The sequence below is a fragment of the Lepidochelys kempii genome, chromosome 5 (genome assembly GCF_965140265.1).
Source record: "Lepidochelys kempii isolate rLepKem1 chromosome 5, rLepKem1.hap2, whole genome shotgun sequence".
Lineage (NCBI taxonomy): Eukaryota > Metazoa > Chordata > Testudines > Cheloniidae > Lepidochelys > Lepidochelys kempii.
Window position 1 is genome coordinate 14367676 of NC_133260.1, and position 12689 is coordinate 14380364.

Sequence of the window (12689 nt, forward strand, 5' to 3'; positions counted from 1 at the left end):
TCAGGACTACCAGGCAGTCCTGAAAGCTCCACTAGGACAATAAATAATACATAATTTACACTTACAGCACTTTTGACCTCAAAGCAAAATATACATGTAATCCACCACTGGGACGGGGCCACTTCTGGTGCAGAGGGTAGCAACCAGCTCACACACTACAGAATAATTTAGGAGATGGAATTTGGGCTAAGAACTCTACAAAATGTGTATCTGACCTTTCCTGTGCAGACAACCTTGTCTTTGAAGATTTTGTCTGTAAGGTTATGTGCAAGGAACTCTTTTGATCTAGTTTTAACTTCCAGCTGTTGGTCCTTGTTATGCCTTTCTCTGCTAGATTAAAAAGCCCTTTAGTACCTAGTATTTTCTCTCAATTATGTGTTCGAAGATACAGTGTTTCTCAATGATCAGTCCGTGGACTAGTGCCAGTCCCTGAGATCTCCCTGACACGGTTTAGGAAGGCAGCAAACTGGTCCCTGGTATCAAAAAGGTTGAGAAACACTGTTCTAAGATACTAATCAAGTCACCTCTATGTCTTTTTGATCAACTAAACAGACTGAGCTTGTTCAGTCTCTCACAAAAAGGCATTAAAAACAGGGGAGCCCAGTTTATACCACATGGGCCAAACGCAACCCAATGAGTCCTAGAATGTGATCTAGACTCAAGTCACCCTTGCTATGTTCACTGCATTGTACTGGACTGATGAGTATGTGCCCCACCTGCCTTCCGCTGGATGGAATCAGAACTGCTCTGTGGGCCACAGATCCCACATTACTGTGCTCTATTAGAGAGTCTGTTAACTCAAGAGCCTGGGGCCTATGCTCTTGGAGCAGGAGGAGCCAGAGTTCTATCCACGCTGCCACCAGGAAGTTCTGAATAGTCCCTGTGGAATGCAGAAACAACCGTGAAGCCCTTGAGATGGACACAAATTTGTCGAGAGATCTGAAAATATGGAGAAAGCCTGCCAGTCAGTGATTCCTACCGGCCATAGTCTGAATAAGCTACTTCTCTCTAGTGGCAGAGGGAAAGCATGTGTGTGGAGTTTCCTCTGCTGGTGGTGAACTCAACCAGTACATGAAATCCATTTACTTTTCAGGCAAGAAAGAAGTAAAAGTAAAAGTTATGGGCTCGAGATTATTTTTATTTAAGAAAATTGTAGATGTGTATGTGACCACTGACCTTCTTGTGCCCTAGCGTTGTGTCACTCCATTGTAAAGCCAACCCAGGAACTTTTCATTCCTTATTGTCTGCTGCCACCGTGTGGCTGTTTCATATCACTCATCTGAAAGCTGCAGAATTTTATTTTTTAAAATTCCCATCAGTTTTTCCATTTCTGTTGATTTTAGCCCTCTCATGAATGAGAGGTGGATTTCTTGGACTTGGGCTCTGGGTTTGCTTTCACATGAACAAAGCAAGTTTAAGATATGGTGAGATTTATGAACATAGGACAGAAGGGGTTAAGAACTAAGCTCTTTGGGGGCAAGACCTATCATTTGTTATATGATTGTATAGCATCCCTAGGACACCTAGTGGTTTACTCATCTAGACATTTCACTTTACCTACCATCAAAATGCAGCCACCTGTGGGATGGAATGCAGCAGCTGTGACAGGAAGTGAAGGAAAATCTATCTACTTAATACTCCAAGAGGGTGTTTTTTGTTCGGTTGTTTTTTTTAAGTTAGACAGAATGGCATAATTATACAAAACTGGTCAGGACATAAGATAACCATCTTCACTTTCTGCAAGTAGATTTTGAACAACCTCATGTTGTAAAGGCCTTGGTTCCACATCTCATCAGAAAGAGAGCACCTCCTACCAGCAAAACATCCCACGCTCAATAGTGACTCCAAGGGAACAGTGAATCACCAACTAAATTTCTTTCATTCGCTTTGGAGTTCTCCCATCTGACCTTGTTTGACCCTTCTCAGTACATCATATGAGATAAGCAGCGCTCAGCCCAGAGAGACAATGAACTAAAGCAGAACAGGGGAGGGGAATGTAAGCTGGTGTAATTGGCTTTCTACACACAAGAGGGTAGCTGAGAGACAGCTGAAATCATTAATATTAAGGTAGCAGCATAAATAACGGTAAGGAGATCAAGGGAAGACCGCAGGAGAGATGCATCGATATAAGCAGATTCCTAGTTTCTGGTGTATAAATTGCTGCTGGGCCCTATAGTCTACTCTTGGCTCTTGCTGTTCCTTTGCTCCCAATCAAACAGGGTGCTGGGGCACTGAGAAAAGAATATCAGGGGAAAGCAAGGTTAAAAAAGCAATAATTCAGCCCGTTAACTGCCCTCATTGTTCCTTCCTATCTCTGCATTCTTGATAAACAAATTCATAACAAGATTTTACTGCTCTGTTCCCTGAAGCAGTCTATTAGCCCTTCGTTCAACATGTACTACCAGTTGAAGCAGAGCTCCTGCAATACAATATCCCTTAATATGATCTCCTTTGCATTTGCTGTGATGTAATTATGCTAATTATCCTGCCTGCTTTGATAGCCTCCTCTTTTCCAGGAGGTTTACGATCAAACCTGTTCCTTTAATTTACTGCCATCGGAGCGGGTACATTTTTATGCGGTATTGCCACATGTAAATTTCACTGCAGGCTGTGGCTGCTCGTCAAGGCCATTGAAAGCCTAGACACAACTTTGTCCCAGCTGACAAGAATTTTTAAAATCACCTCTCCTGACTAGCATTTAGCTGTGTTTGACGGCTTCTCCCATCCATAACACTGCACTGATAACGCTTGTACATTTCAAGGCTTCATCATTCTGCAGTGTACTAAATTTCCCAGGAAACCTTTGGCGTATTTACTTTAGCCTTCCACATGCAATGAGAAGCAGTACTGCATTAGACTAACTAAATTTACATTTGTTAGGGGAAAAAAAAAATCCTATGAACACTTTGGGCCAGATCCTCAGCTGGTGCAAATTGGTGCAGCTTCATTGACTTTGGTCGAGCCATGCAAATTTTTCCCCAGCTCCGGATCTAGCCTTTGAGTGCTGGAATGAACTGCTTTAAATAATACAAACAAAATATTGTTTGACATAAAATATCAGTTCCTAGCCAACAGCATCAAACAGTGCATTGTTCAGGTTGTACCACAGTGGCAGAGAGAGAATCTTCCTCTGTCAGTGAGTATTAACTTACTTCTGAACATTTCCTTTCATGTTCATAAAATTACAGTGAACATGCTCCATGGAATATGGATTTCATTAGCTTTTGCATTGCAAATTGCACACTGTTTTTCCTTTTGTAAAAATATTTCTTGATTCCAAATTTTCATGGCCTGGGGCTACCACCATTTTTTCTTCAAATGAAATCTAATTTAAATAGCAAGAGCGGTTGGCCAGGTCCACAATAAGTAAATGAAGTACAACCTAACTCTCTTTTGAGACTTGTCGTATGGAATTGTTTCCTGAAAATCCCTGTGCGTTAGGAGAATCGGGGTGGCCTTTGGTACTTGGGAAAGCGCCTTTAAAAATACAAACCATTTCCTGTTTTTCCCCGAAAGTTACTGTTCAGTGGGATGACCCCCATCTTTTTGTTACATGAGCCAATGGAAAAGCAACTTACAGCCCTAGAGTTTTCACGGTCGTGCGGGAAATTTTTTATAGTCCATGCAACTTACCATCCACGTGCCCTGCAAACAGGGCCTGGCTGTCGAAGGGGAGGTCCTGCATCTACTGCTGAGCTTCAGTTGACAGGCCAGAGAGGAGCAGCCAGGGTGCCCCGTCGCATGGAGATGGCAGAGGCCATGGTGCGAGCCGTGGAATCTACCGCGTCTGCAGCTGCCAGGAGGATCTGCTCTGACTGCAGCCGCGCCCTCCTCTAGGATCACCCAGAATTCCTTCCTGGACCCTTCGGAAAGCGAAGCCTCGAACTTGGCCATGGCCTGCCACGCGTTATAGTCGTAGTGGCTGAGGAGGGCTTGGTGGTTGGCCACTCTCAACTGAAGGCTGGAAGACTAATAAATTTTTCGCTCAAACAGATCCAGTCTCTTTGAGTCTATTTTTGGGTATAGCCTGGGTTGACTGATTAACAGCCTCAACTGCGAGGGAGTTTGGAACCGGGTGAGTGTACAGGTACTCGTGTCCTTTAGCTGGCACAAAGTATTCGCGCTCAGCCCTTTTTGAAATGGAGGGTAGGAAGGGGGGGTGTTGCCATGGGCATTTGTCATAAAGGGAAGGGTAAACCCCTTTGAAATCCCTCCTGGCCAGGGGAAAGCTCCTCTCACCTGTAAAGGGTTAAGAAGCTAAAGGTAACCTCGCTGGCACCTGACCAAAATGACCAATGAGGAGACAAGATACTTTCAAAAGCTGGGAGGAGGGAGAGAAACAAAGGGTCTGTGTGTCTGTCTATATTCTGTCTTTACTGGGGATAGACCAGGAATGGAGTCTTAGATTCAAAACATAGAGAACCCCTCTAGGCAAAACCTTAAGTTACAAAAAAGATACACAGACAGAAATAGTTATTCTATTCAGCACAGTTCTTTTCTCAGCCATTTAAAGAAATCATAATCTAACACGTACCTAGCTAGATTATGATTTCTTTAAATGGCTGAGAAAAGAACTGTGCTGAATAGAATAACTATTTCTGTCTGTGTATCTTTTTTGTAACTTAAGGGTTTGCCTAGAGGGGTTCTCTATGTTTTGAAACTAATTACCCTGTAAGGTATCTACCATCCTGATTTTACAGGGGGGATTTCTTTATTTCTATTTACTTCTATTTTTATTAAAAGTCTTCTTGTAAGAAAACTGAATGCTTTTTCATTGTTCTCAGATCCAAGGATTTGGGTCTGTGGTCACCTATGCAAATTGGTGAGGCTTTTTAGCCAACATTTCCCAGGAAAGGGGGGGTGCAAGTGTTGGGAGGATTGTTCATTGTTCTTAAGATCCAAGGGTCTGGGTCTGTAGTCACCTAGGCAAATTGGTGAGGCTTTTTACCAAACCTTGTCCAGGAAGTGGGGTGCAAGGTTTTGGGAAGTATTTTGTGGGGAAAGACGTGTCCAAACAGCTCTTCCCCAGTAACCAGTATTAGTTTGGTGGTGGTAGCGGCCAATCCAAGGACAAAGGGTGGAATATTTTGTACCTTGGGGAAGTTTTGACCTAAGCTGGTAAAGATAAGCTTAGGAGGTTTTTCATGCAGGTCCCCACATCTGTACCCTAGAGTTCAGAGTGGGGGAGGAACCTTGACAGCATTAGTAATTTGTTACCCCTTCATGTAGGGCAAAGCCACCCTAGCAGATGTTGTGGAGCAAAGGACATCGAACAGGGAGTCCGATGGCTCCTCTAGTTCCTCAGCCTGGAGCCCCAGGTTGGAGGCGACCCTCTTCAATAGCTCCTGATGAGCCTTAGCATCATCTTGTGGAACTGGATGAGGGGGATCCGTAATAGCTTCATCTGGCAACGAGGCGGAAGAAGCTGGTGCAGTGGGATCTGCCATGTGCCCCGGTGGTCCAGCCAGCTATTCCCCTGAGTCCTCCTTGGCCTGGGGGGTCCTCCTTTCTAGGGCCTCTACCTCAAGAGGAGGGCAGGATGCCGAGGCCAACAGCTTCCGAGGCCCCGACACTGACCGGACGGCCTGCGAAGGCTGGGTAAACCCCCAAGGGTACCAGGCTGCCAGCTACTGGAATTTTTGGTTGCACCCCTCCCCCAACAACCCAGACAGGCTGGGTGGGCTGCCGAGATGAGTCAGGGGATGGAGATAGTGCTCCCTCCCTGGGCCCCATCCCCCAAAATAGAAATCAAACTACACCTATGTCTGAGGGGACTGCCCACCTGCCCGGTGGCTGGAGCTCCGAGTCCCATCTGCCCCCCCTTCCTGTCCCACACACAACACACACCCCTGCTGGGCCCTGGAGTTTTTATAGCATGTTGGGGAAGGTGGGCTCAGAAAGGAAAAGGTCGAGTACCTCTGGTACAGAGAGGACACTTACAAAGTTTGCAGACAGTACCAAGCTGGGAGGGGTTGCGAGTGCTTTGGAGAATAGGATTAAAATTCAAAATGATCTCGACAAAACGGGAGAAATGGTCTGAAGTAAAAACAGGATGAAATTCAATAAGGACAAATGCAAAGTACTTCACTTAGGAAGGAACAATCAGTTGCACACATACAAAATGGGAAATGACTGCCTAGGAAGGAGTATTGCGGAAAGGGATCTGGGGGTCATAGTGGATCACAAGCTAAATATAGGAGTCAACAATGTAACACTGTTGCAAAAAAATACAAACATTCTGGGATGTATTAGCAGGAGTGTTGTAAGCAAGACACGAGAAGTAATTCTTCTGCTCTATTCCATGCTGATTAGCCGTCAACTGGAATACTCTATGCCACATTTCAGGAAATATGTGGACAAATTGGAGAAAGTCCAGAGGACAGCAACAAAAATGATTAAAGGTCTAGAAAACCTGACCTATGAAGGAAGATTGCAAAAACTGGGTATGTTTAGTCTGGAAAAGAGAAGACAGAGGGGACATAACAGTATTCAAGTACATACAAGGAGTAGAGAGAAAAAATGTTCTTGTTAACCTTTGAGGATAGGACAAGAAGCAATGGGCTTAAACTGCAGCAAGGGCGTTTTAGGTTGGACTGAGGACAAACTTCCTAACTGTCAGGGTAGTTAAGCACTGGAACAAATTGCCTAGGGAGGTTGTGGAATCTCCATCACTGGAGGTTTTTAAGAACAAATCTCTGTAAGGAATGGTCTAAGGTTTAAGACAAACATCTGTAAGGAATGGTCTAGTTATTACATAGTCCTGCCTTGAGTGCAGGCAGGGCTGGATTAACTCTATAAAGGGCTGGATTAACCGTGTAAAGATTTTGTGGGGCCCCTGTATAAATGAATTCTTTTTCCTAATTTAAAACAAAATGATCACAATTATGGCATCGAGGCTATTAACGCTATACCAAACTTGCCTTATAATTAACACAGCCGTTCCGTGGTTACAGTTCAGTATTTAAAACATGTAGAATATAGTTACGTTAATTCAAAATAGCCTACTTCTTACCTTAGAACAGCTGTTATATTAGTTTCTTTCTGTGAGGGAGTTTGGGTGCAGGAGGGGGCTCCAGGCTGGGGAAGGGGGTTGGGAGGTAGGAGAGGGTGCAGGGTCTATGGAGGGAGTTTGGTACAAGAGACGATTCTGACCTAGGGCAGAGGGTTGGGGTGCAGGCGGGGGCGTGAGGTGCAGGCTCCGGCTGGGAGGCGCTTACCACATGTGGCCCCACACTGCTCCCGGAAGCGGTTGGCTGCTGGCACGTCTCTGCGTACCCCTGGGGGGAGGGGAACTGCATGTCTCCGTGTGCTGCCCATGCCCGCCTGTAAGTGCCACCCCTGCAGCTCCCACTGGCCAGTTCCCAGCCAATGGGAGCTGCGGGAACAGTGCTGGGGATGGGGGAAGCATATGGAGCCACCTCCCTCCCTCCCCCTACCAGGGGCTGTAGAGATATGCCAGCAGCCAGCCGCTTTTGGGAGTGGCATGGGGCCACGGCATGCCTGCCTGCATGCCATGGCCCCCCTTAGCCCGGGGCTGCAGCCCCTAAAGCCCCTGCATTAATCTGGCCCTGAATGCAGGGGACAGGAATATATGACCTCTTGAGGTCCCTCTTCTACAATTCTATGGTAACCCCATGTTAAGAGAAATATTTATAAACAAATAAGAAAAGTCTCATTTGGGCAAGTGTTGGAATTCTTCCAAGAACTGGGATGATTGTTTTGAGCGCACTCTGGCGAGGCAAAGCAACAGCAAAATCCTGTTCTTCAGAACCAGTGGTCATGGAGGACTGTAACCAGACCTCTCCCCACACTGTCCCTTTCCTGGGACGGATGCTTTGTGAAAACCCTCTGTTTAGGATGTGTACCAGATTCTTTCCAACCAAAGTTATACTCCAATCGCAAGTTACAATTGCACTGGTTCTACATTCTTTAATTAGTGCGAGTTGTTTAAGAGGACTATACTTACCCATTTTTGTATTCATAGAATCATAGAATATCAGGGTTGGAAGGGACCCCAGAAGGTCATCTAGTCCAACCCCCTGCTCAAAGCAGGACCAATTCCCAGTTAAATCATCCCAGCCAGGGCTTTGTCAAGCCTGACCTTAAAAACCTCTAAGGAAGGAGATTCTACCACCTCCCTAGGTAACGCATTCCAGTGTTTCACCACCCTCTTAGTATTGCTAGCTTTGGCTTTCACTCCCAGACAGCACTGGGCATACCAGTGAGAAAAACGTAGATTTTTTTCCCCCCCGTTTGCTTTAGTTTGTGTTAACATTGTTCTTGTTTTAGGAGCTACATTCAAGTTGTTACAGCACTGAAAAGATGAGTTTTGTTAATTCTGTAACTGGTACATGCCAGTTTAAAAGGCGCTTAGCTACCGGAAAAGATGCTTGGATACCTCTACGATGAGCATAGCACAGAGATAGTAAATGCACAGACTTGCTGCAGGAAACTCTCTGAAACATTCAGCTTCTTCCAGCAACTACACCACTTTCTCTCTCCTTTGCTTTAACCCCATCACTCCACTCCTTCACCGTTCTGTTAGTGCTTTCTAGTCCCCAACGCCGACTCACCTCCCATGCTTCGCTTCCTACACTGCACAGTGCCTCTGAGTTTAAGCACATGTTCTTACCTCATTATGAAGGTGTTCTCTCGCCCACCGGTTCTCCCATGTGCCTGGCTAATTATTAGCTGTGGTTTTCCTCTCCATTGGACACTCCTGGAGCTGGGATGGGAGAAGAGGAGAAAGGAAATCATCAGGTAAGAAATTTACAATTCTGCTAGCAGCATCTCCTGCAATTCTGATAAAAATGGACTATTCCTCCCCCCAGTCTGTAGTTTCCAGAGCATTGACCTTCCGGGGCAAACCCAGATGTGGCTTCTGGCTAAGCAGGATCATTGCATCCATTGTGCCATCTGCCCCAAAGGCTATTACTAGGTAAATTTTCTTCAGTGTAAACCAGAGAGGTGGAAGATCTTTATCCTTCATGGCCTTACGATCGTCCAGCCAGGATATTGACACACTTGAGCGGTATGTAGCTGTTAGGGCCAAGGCTGGTGGAAAAAGCCTCCAAGTCCCTTCTGAGGGTGGCTTCCCTTCAGTTGCATCTTTGGGAGAGATGTCCCTGGAGCATCGATATATGGTATAACTGATGGCATTTTTTTGGCTCTCATAACTTGTAATATCTAAGTGTATGCCTGCTTATGCGTTTACTGGTGTCAGATTTTTCCCATTTCTGAGCCTGATCATATTCTCAAAGGATGGGTGCAGCAAAATTGCTGTCTTAGGCAAGGATTTAGAAGGCCGATATTGTTTTTAGGCTTGTCCTTGTGCACCTGTTCAGGTTGGATCTGGATTGTGGATACAACCCTTTTGCACACAATTTCAAACATTTAAATGAGGGAAGAGGGAGGAACAACCTTTGCTGCATTCCCACCCACCCACGTTCTGTTCAGCGCCTAAATGAGAGAGCTCTCCTTCCTTACTGGAGGGAGGAGAGGGGTTGAGCCCAAGGATGAACACCTGGGGCGGAGGGAAGAGAAGACAAGACAGACACTTTTTTGGATTTTTTTTTTTTTTTTTTTTTTAAGCCATTTTGACCTACTTAATGGGCACGGCCACCCAGCTGTGGCCAGGAAGTGTGGTCTCTTGCAGTTTGTTTTATGCAGCAGCTTCAGCCTTCTGGATGAGTCTCCCTCAGTGTCCTCCCCTTCAGAGTCCCACTCCCCCTGCCCTGGGTGATAGGGTCTCATTACTAGAGTTGATTTGATTTGGGAAGAAGGGAATTTAGGATCCATTTTAGTACTTATGGGAGGGGGACGTGGTGCCCTTTAAGGGTTTTGTCTTTCGGGTCCTGTACTTACCCCCTAGCCTGGCTAGCCAAAGACTTCATCTATGGACTGATCTATATGCTTTGCAGCTCCTGCTCGGGCTTTTCTGTGTTGGAGTCATGACTTCTTGGGGGCAGGGGGAGATCCAACAGGCCTGTCTGACTCAGAGCCCCATGCTCTAGCAGGGCCAGGACCTACTGCCTGAGAATAGGCAGGACACACATTGCCCTCCCAGCTCTGTTTTGTGGCTTCAGCATGAGGAGCCAAGTGAACCGCTACTTAGGAGGCCGTTCTGGCAGCAAGCTAGAGGGCAGGGGCATGGCTAGCACAGGCTGTACTACAGGTTCAAATTGCCTCCAGAAACTGTAGACAGGAGCAGAATAGCCTATATGTATCAGAACCGTGGGAGACATGCTGCAGAAATACAATCCAGAATGGAGATAATTGTTCCGAAAACCCCATCCAAGAGGAACAAACCTTTTTCTTGCCAATCCAGAGTTGCTTCTTGACCACTACTTGATCATCAAGGAGCAGCAACTGATCTAGCAAAGCCAGTGCTATGCTTCTGCTTGACAGCTCTACACCACAGATGCCTTCTATGAAAGTCCTAGGCAGGTTCTAAGCCAACTCCTCTAAGAGTTTCTCCTCTTCCTGACAACATTGCAAAGTTGTCTCCCCTCTGGGCAGAGCAGCTGCCAGCTGGGATTTTCTTATAGGTACTTTCATTGCTGCCAGTAGTGCCCTTCTTTTATGGCTTTAGACAAACGTATAGCTGGTGGCAGTTAACCTATCACTACCACACCTCACAAGGGTCGCACATTGAAAGGAGAAGGAAGAAGACTGATCCTCGTGAGCCTCCAGTCTTTTTAAGAGCAGTTGTCCCTCACCACTCTGGTATTTATTTGAAAGGAGCAGTCGGAGCCAATATGGTTCTTTGCCATCCACTTCCATTAAGATCTCTATGTCGGTCAGCAGGATACGGTGGTTGACCAGAAAGAGCAGAGGTTTGACCAAAAGGTTATCATCTGCCTTTCTTATTGCAATTGCCTGTGCTGTGTTCTGAATGCAGCCCATCAGGCCACGGCAAAAACGGTTTTCAGTTTTGGAGCCCCGGTTCCATTCTTCGTAGATCTGGTGAACTTTCCAGTAACTTCTACGAGCTAGGTGCTTTCCAAACAGAAGGCACAATCCCTACTTTGTTGAGATCACAATCTGAAGACAGACAAGATATCAAGTAGGACGTACAACGTGAGCACTGGTTATATGAACAAGAACATTTTAAAATATGAGTAGTGTGCATATTCTAAACTACACATGCTTAGATTTAGGAGATATACATTTCACTGATGTATTTCATAGCTATGAATAGGCCATCAAATTGGAAGCAGTCAAAATAAATTCCTCAAGTATATCTTTCTAGAAGTGCTTTCTAATATGGCATGCATGTTATCTGTTAAATGGAGATTTCTTCCAGTGAAATAGCGCTTTATTAAAACTCACATAATGAGATAAACTCTTGAATATTCAAGTATCCAGCATTAGGTTATATTCAAGCAGTGTTCCCTTTACTGGAACAAATTTTGTACTTCAAATAAAAATAAACATTTGGTCTGGGTGGAATAAAGTGAAAATTGATTTCACAATACTTTAACTCAAAATCCAGCTGCAATAAAACCTCGGTACGAAAAAAAGCTGACACCACAACTAAGTTTGAAAGATCAATGGTTAAAACATGCCATTTCCCCTCAGTATACTGAGCCCACAGTTTAGAACGATTATGTAATAGATCAATCCCAGCAAATGTCAGGCCCTCTCAATATGGAGTTGTTGGATACTTGAAAATAAGAGGCTTAGTGAGATATATTATGTATTCATATAACAGAATCTATATTATGTATTAACCTAAGATTACTCTTTTCTTCTTACACGTGAGAAGGTGCTCAGATTCTACTGTCATGGGTGATCTTACAAACACCTGTATGTTTAGAAGTTAAGGCACAATGACTACGTAACATCCACAGGCTGTGTCCTTGGGTGAGTCAGCAATTGTCCTCAGTTTTAGTCCAGTGCCTTAACTGCAAGACACCATTAAAAACTTCCATCATGTTCCAAATTATATGCATTAGAGTGGCACTGAGGGTACATGTCTACATAACCCGCAGCAGTGAGCCTCCCAGCCTGGATCAACAGACTTGGTCTTGCAGGGCGTGTGCTGGTGCTTTGAAAATACCAATGTAGACAAAGCTTTGAAGCTGCAGCTTGGGCTGCTGCTCAGGCTTTGAAGCCCAATCTGCAGCCTGAGCTGCAACTTCAAAGCACTGTCTATACAGGCATTTTTAGAGCACAAATGCAAGCCCAAGTCAGTCAACTCATGCTGGGAGGCTTGCTTGCCATGGGCTGTGTAGACATACCCCTAGAAGTTCTGATAAGAACTAGGGACCCTCCTTTGAGCAAGGTGCTATAGAAAGCTATAGCAAGAGAATCCCTGCTGAAAAGAGTTTACAGTATAAAGAGACAACATATACAAAGGGAGGGGAACAGAGGCACTGTTTTGCCAGTGCTTACAAATTAAATTGTGAGTCTCAGGATATTTGAGGTTTTTCTTGAAGTTACTGGAATCATGTAAGTATGTGGAAGTCTAAACTTTCATTTCAGCTCCATAGGTCCACTGATAAGTATTTGTAGGTTCCTTGTACACTGGATGGGAGGATGTGCCCCCCCAAAAAAGGCTATTCAGGGTTACTGTAGTGTTCAAAACTAAGTGAGCAATAGTTGTGTCAACAAAGCTGGAAGGAAAAAAAAACAAACGCACAGCATATGACCTTAGCATCAGGTCACATAGCTTATCCAAGTTTCAG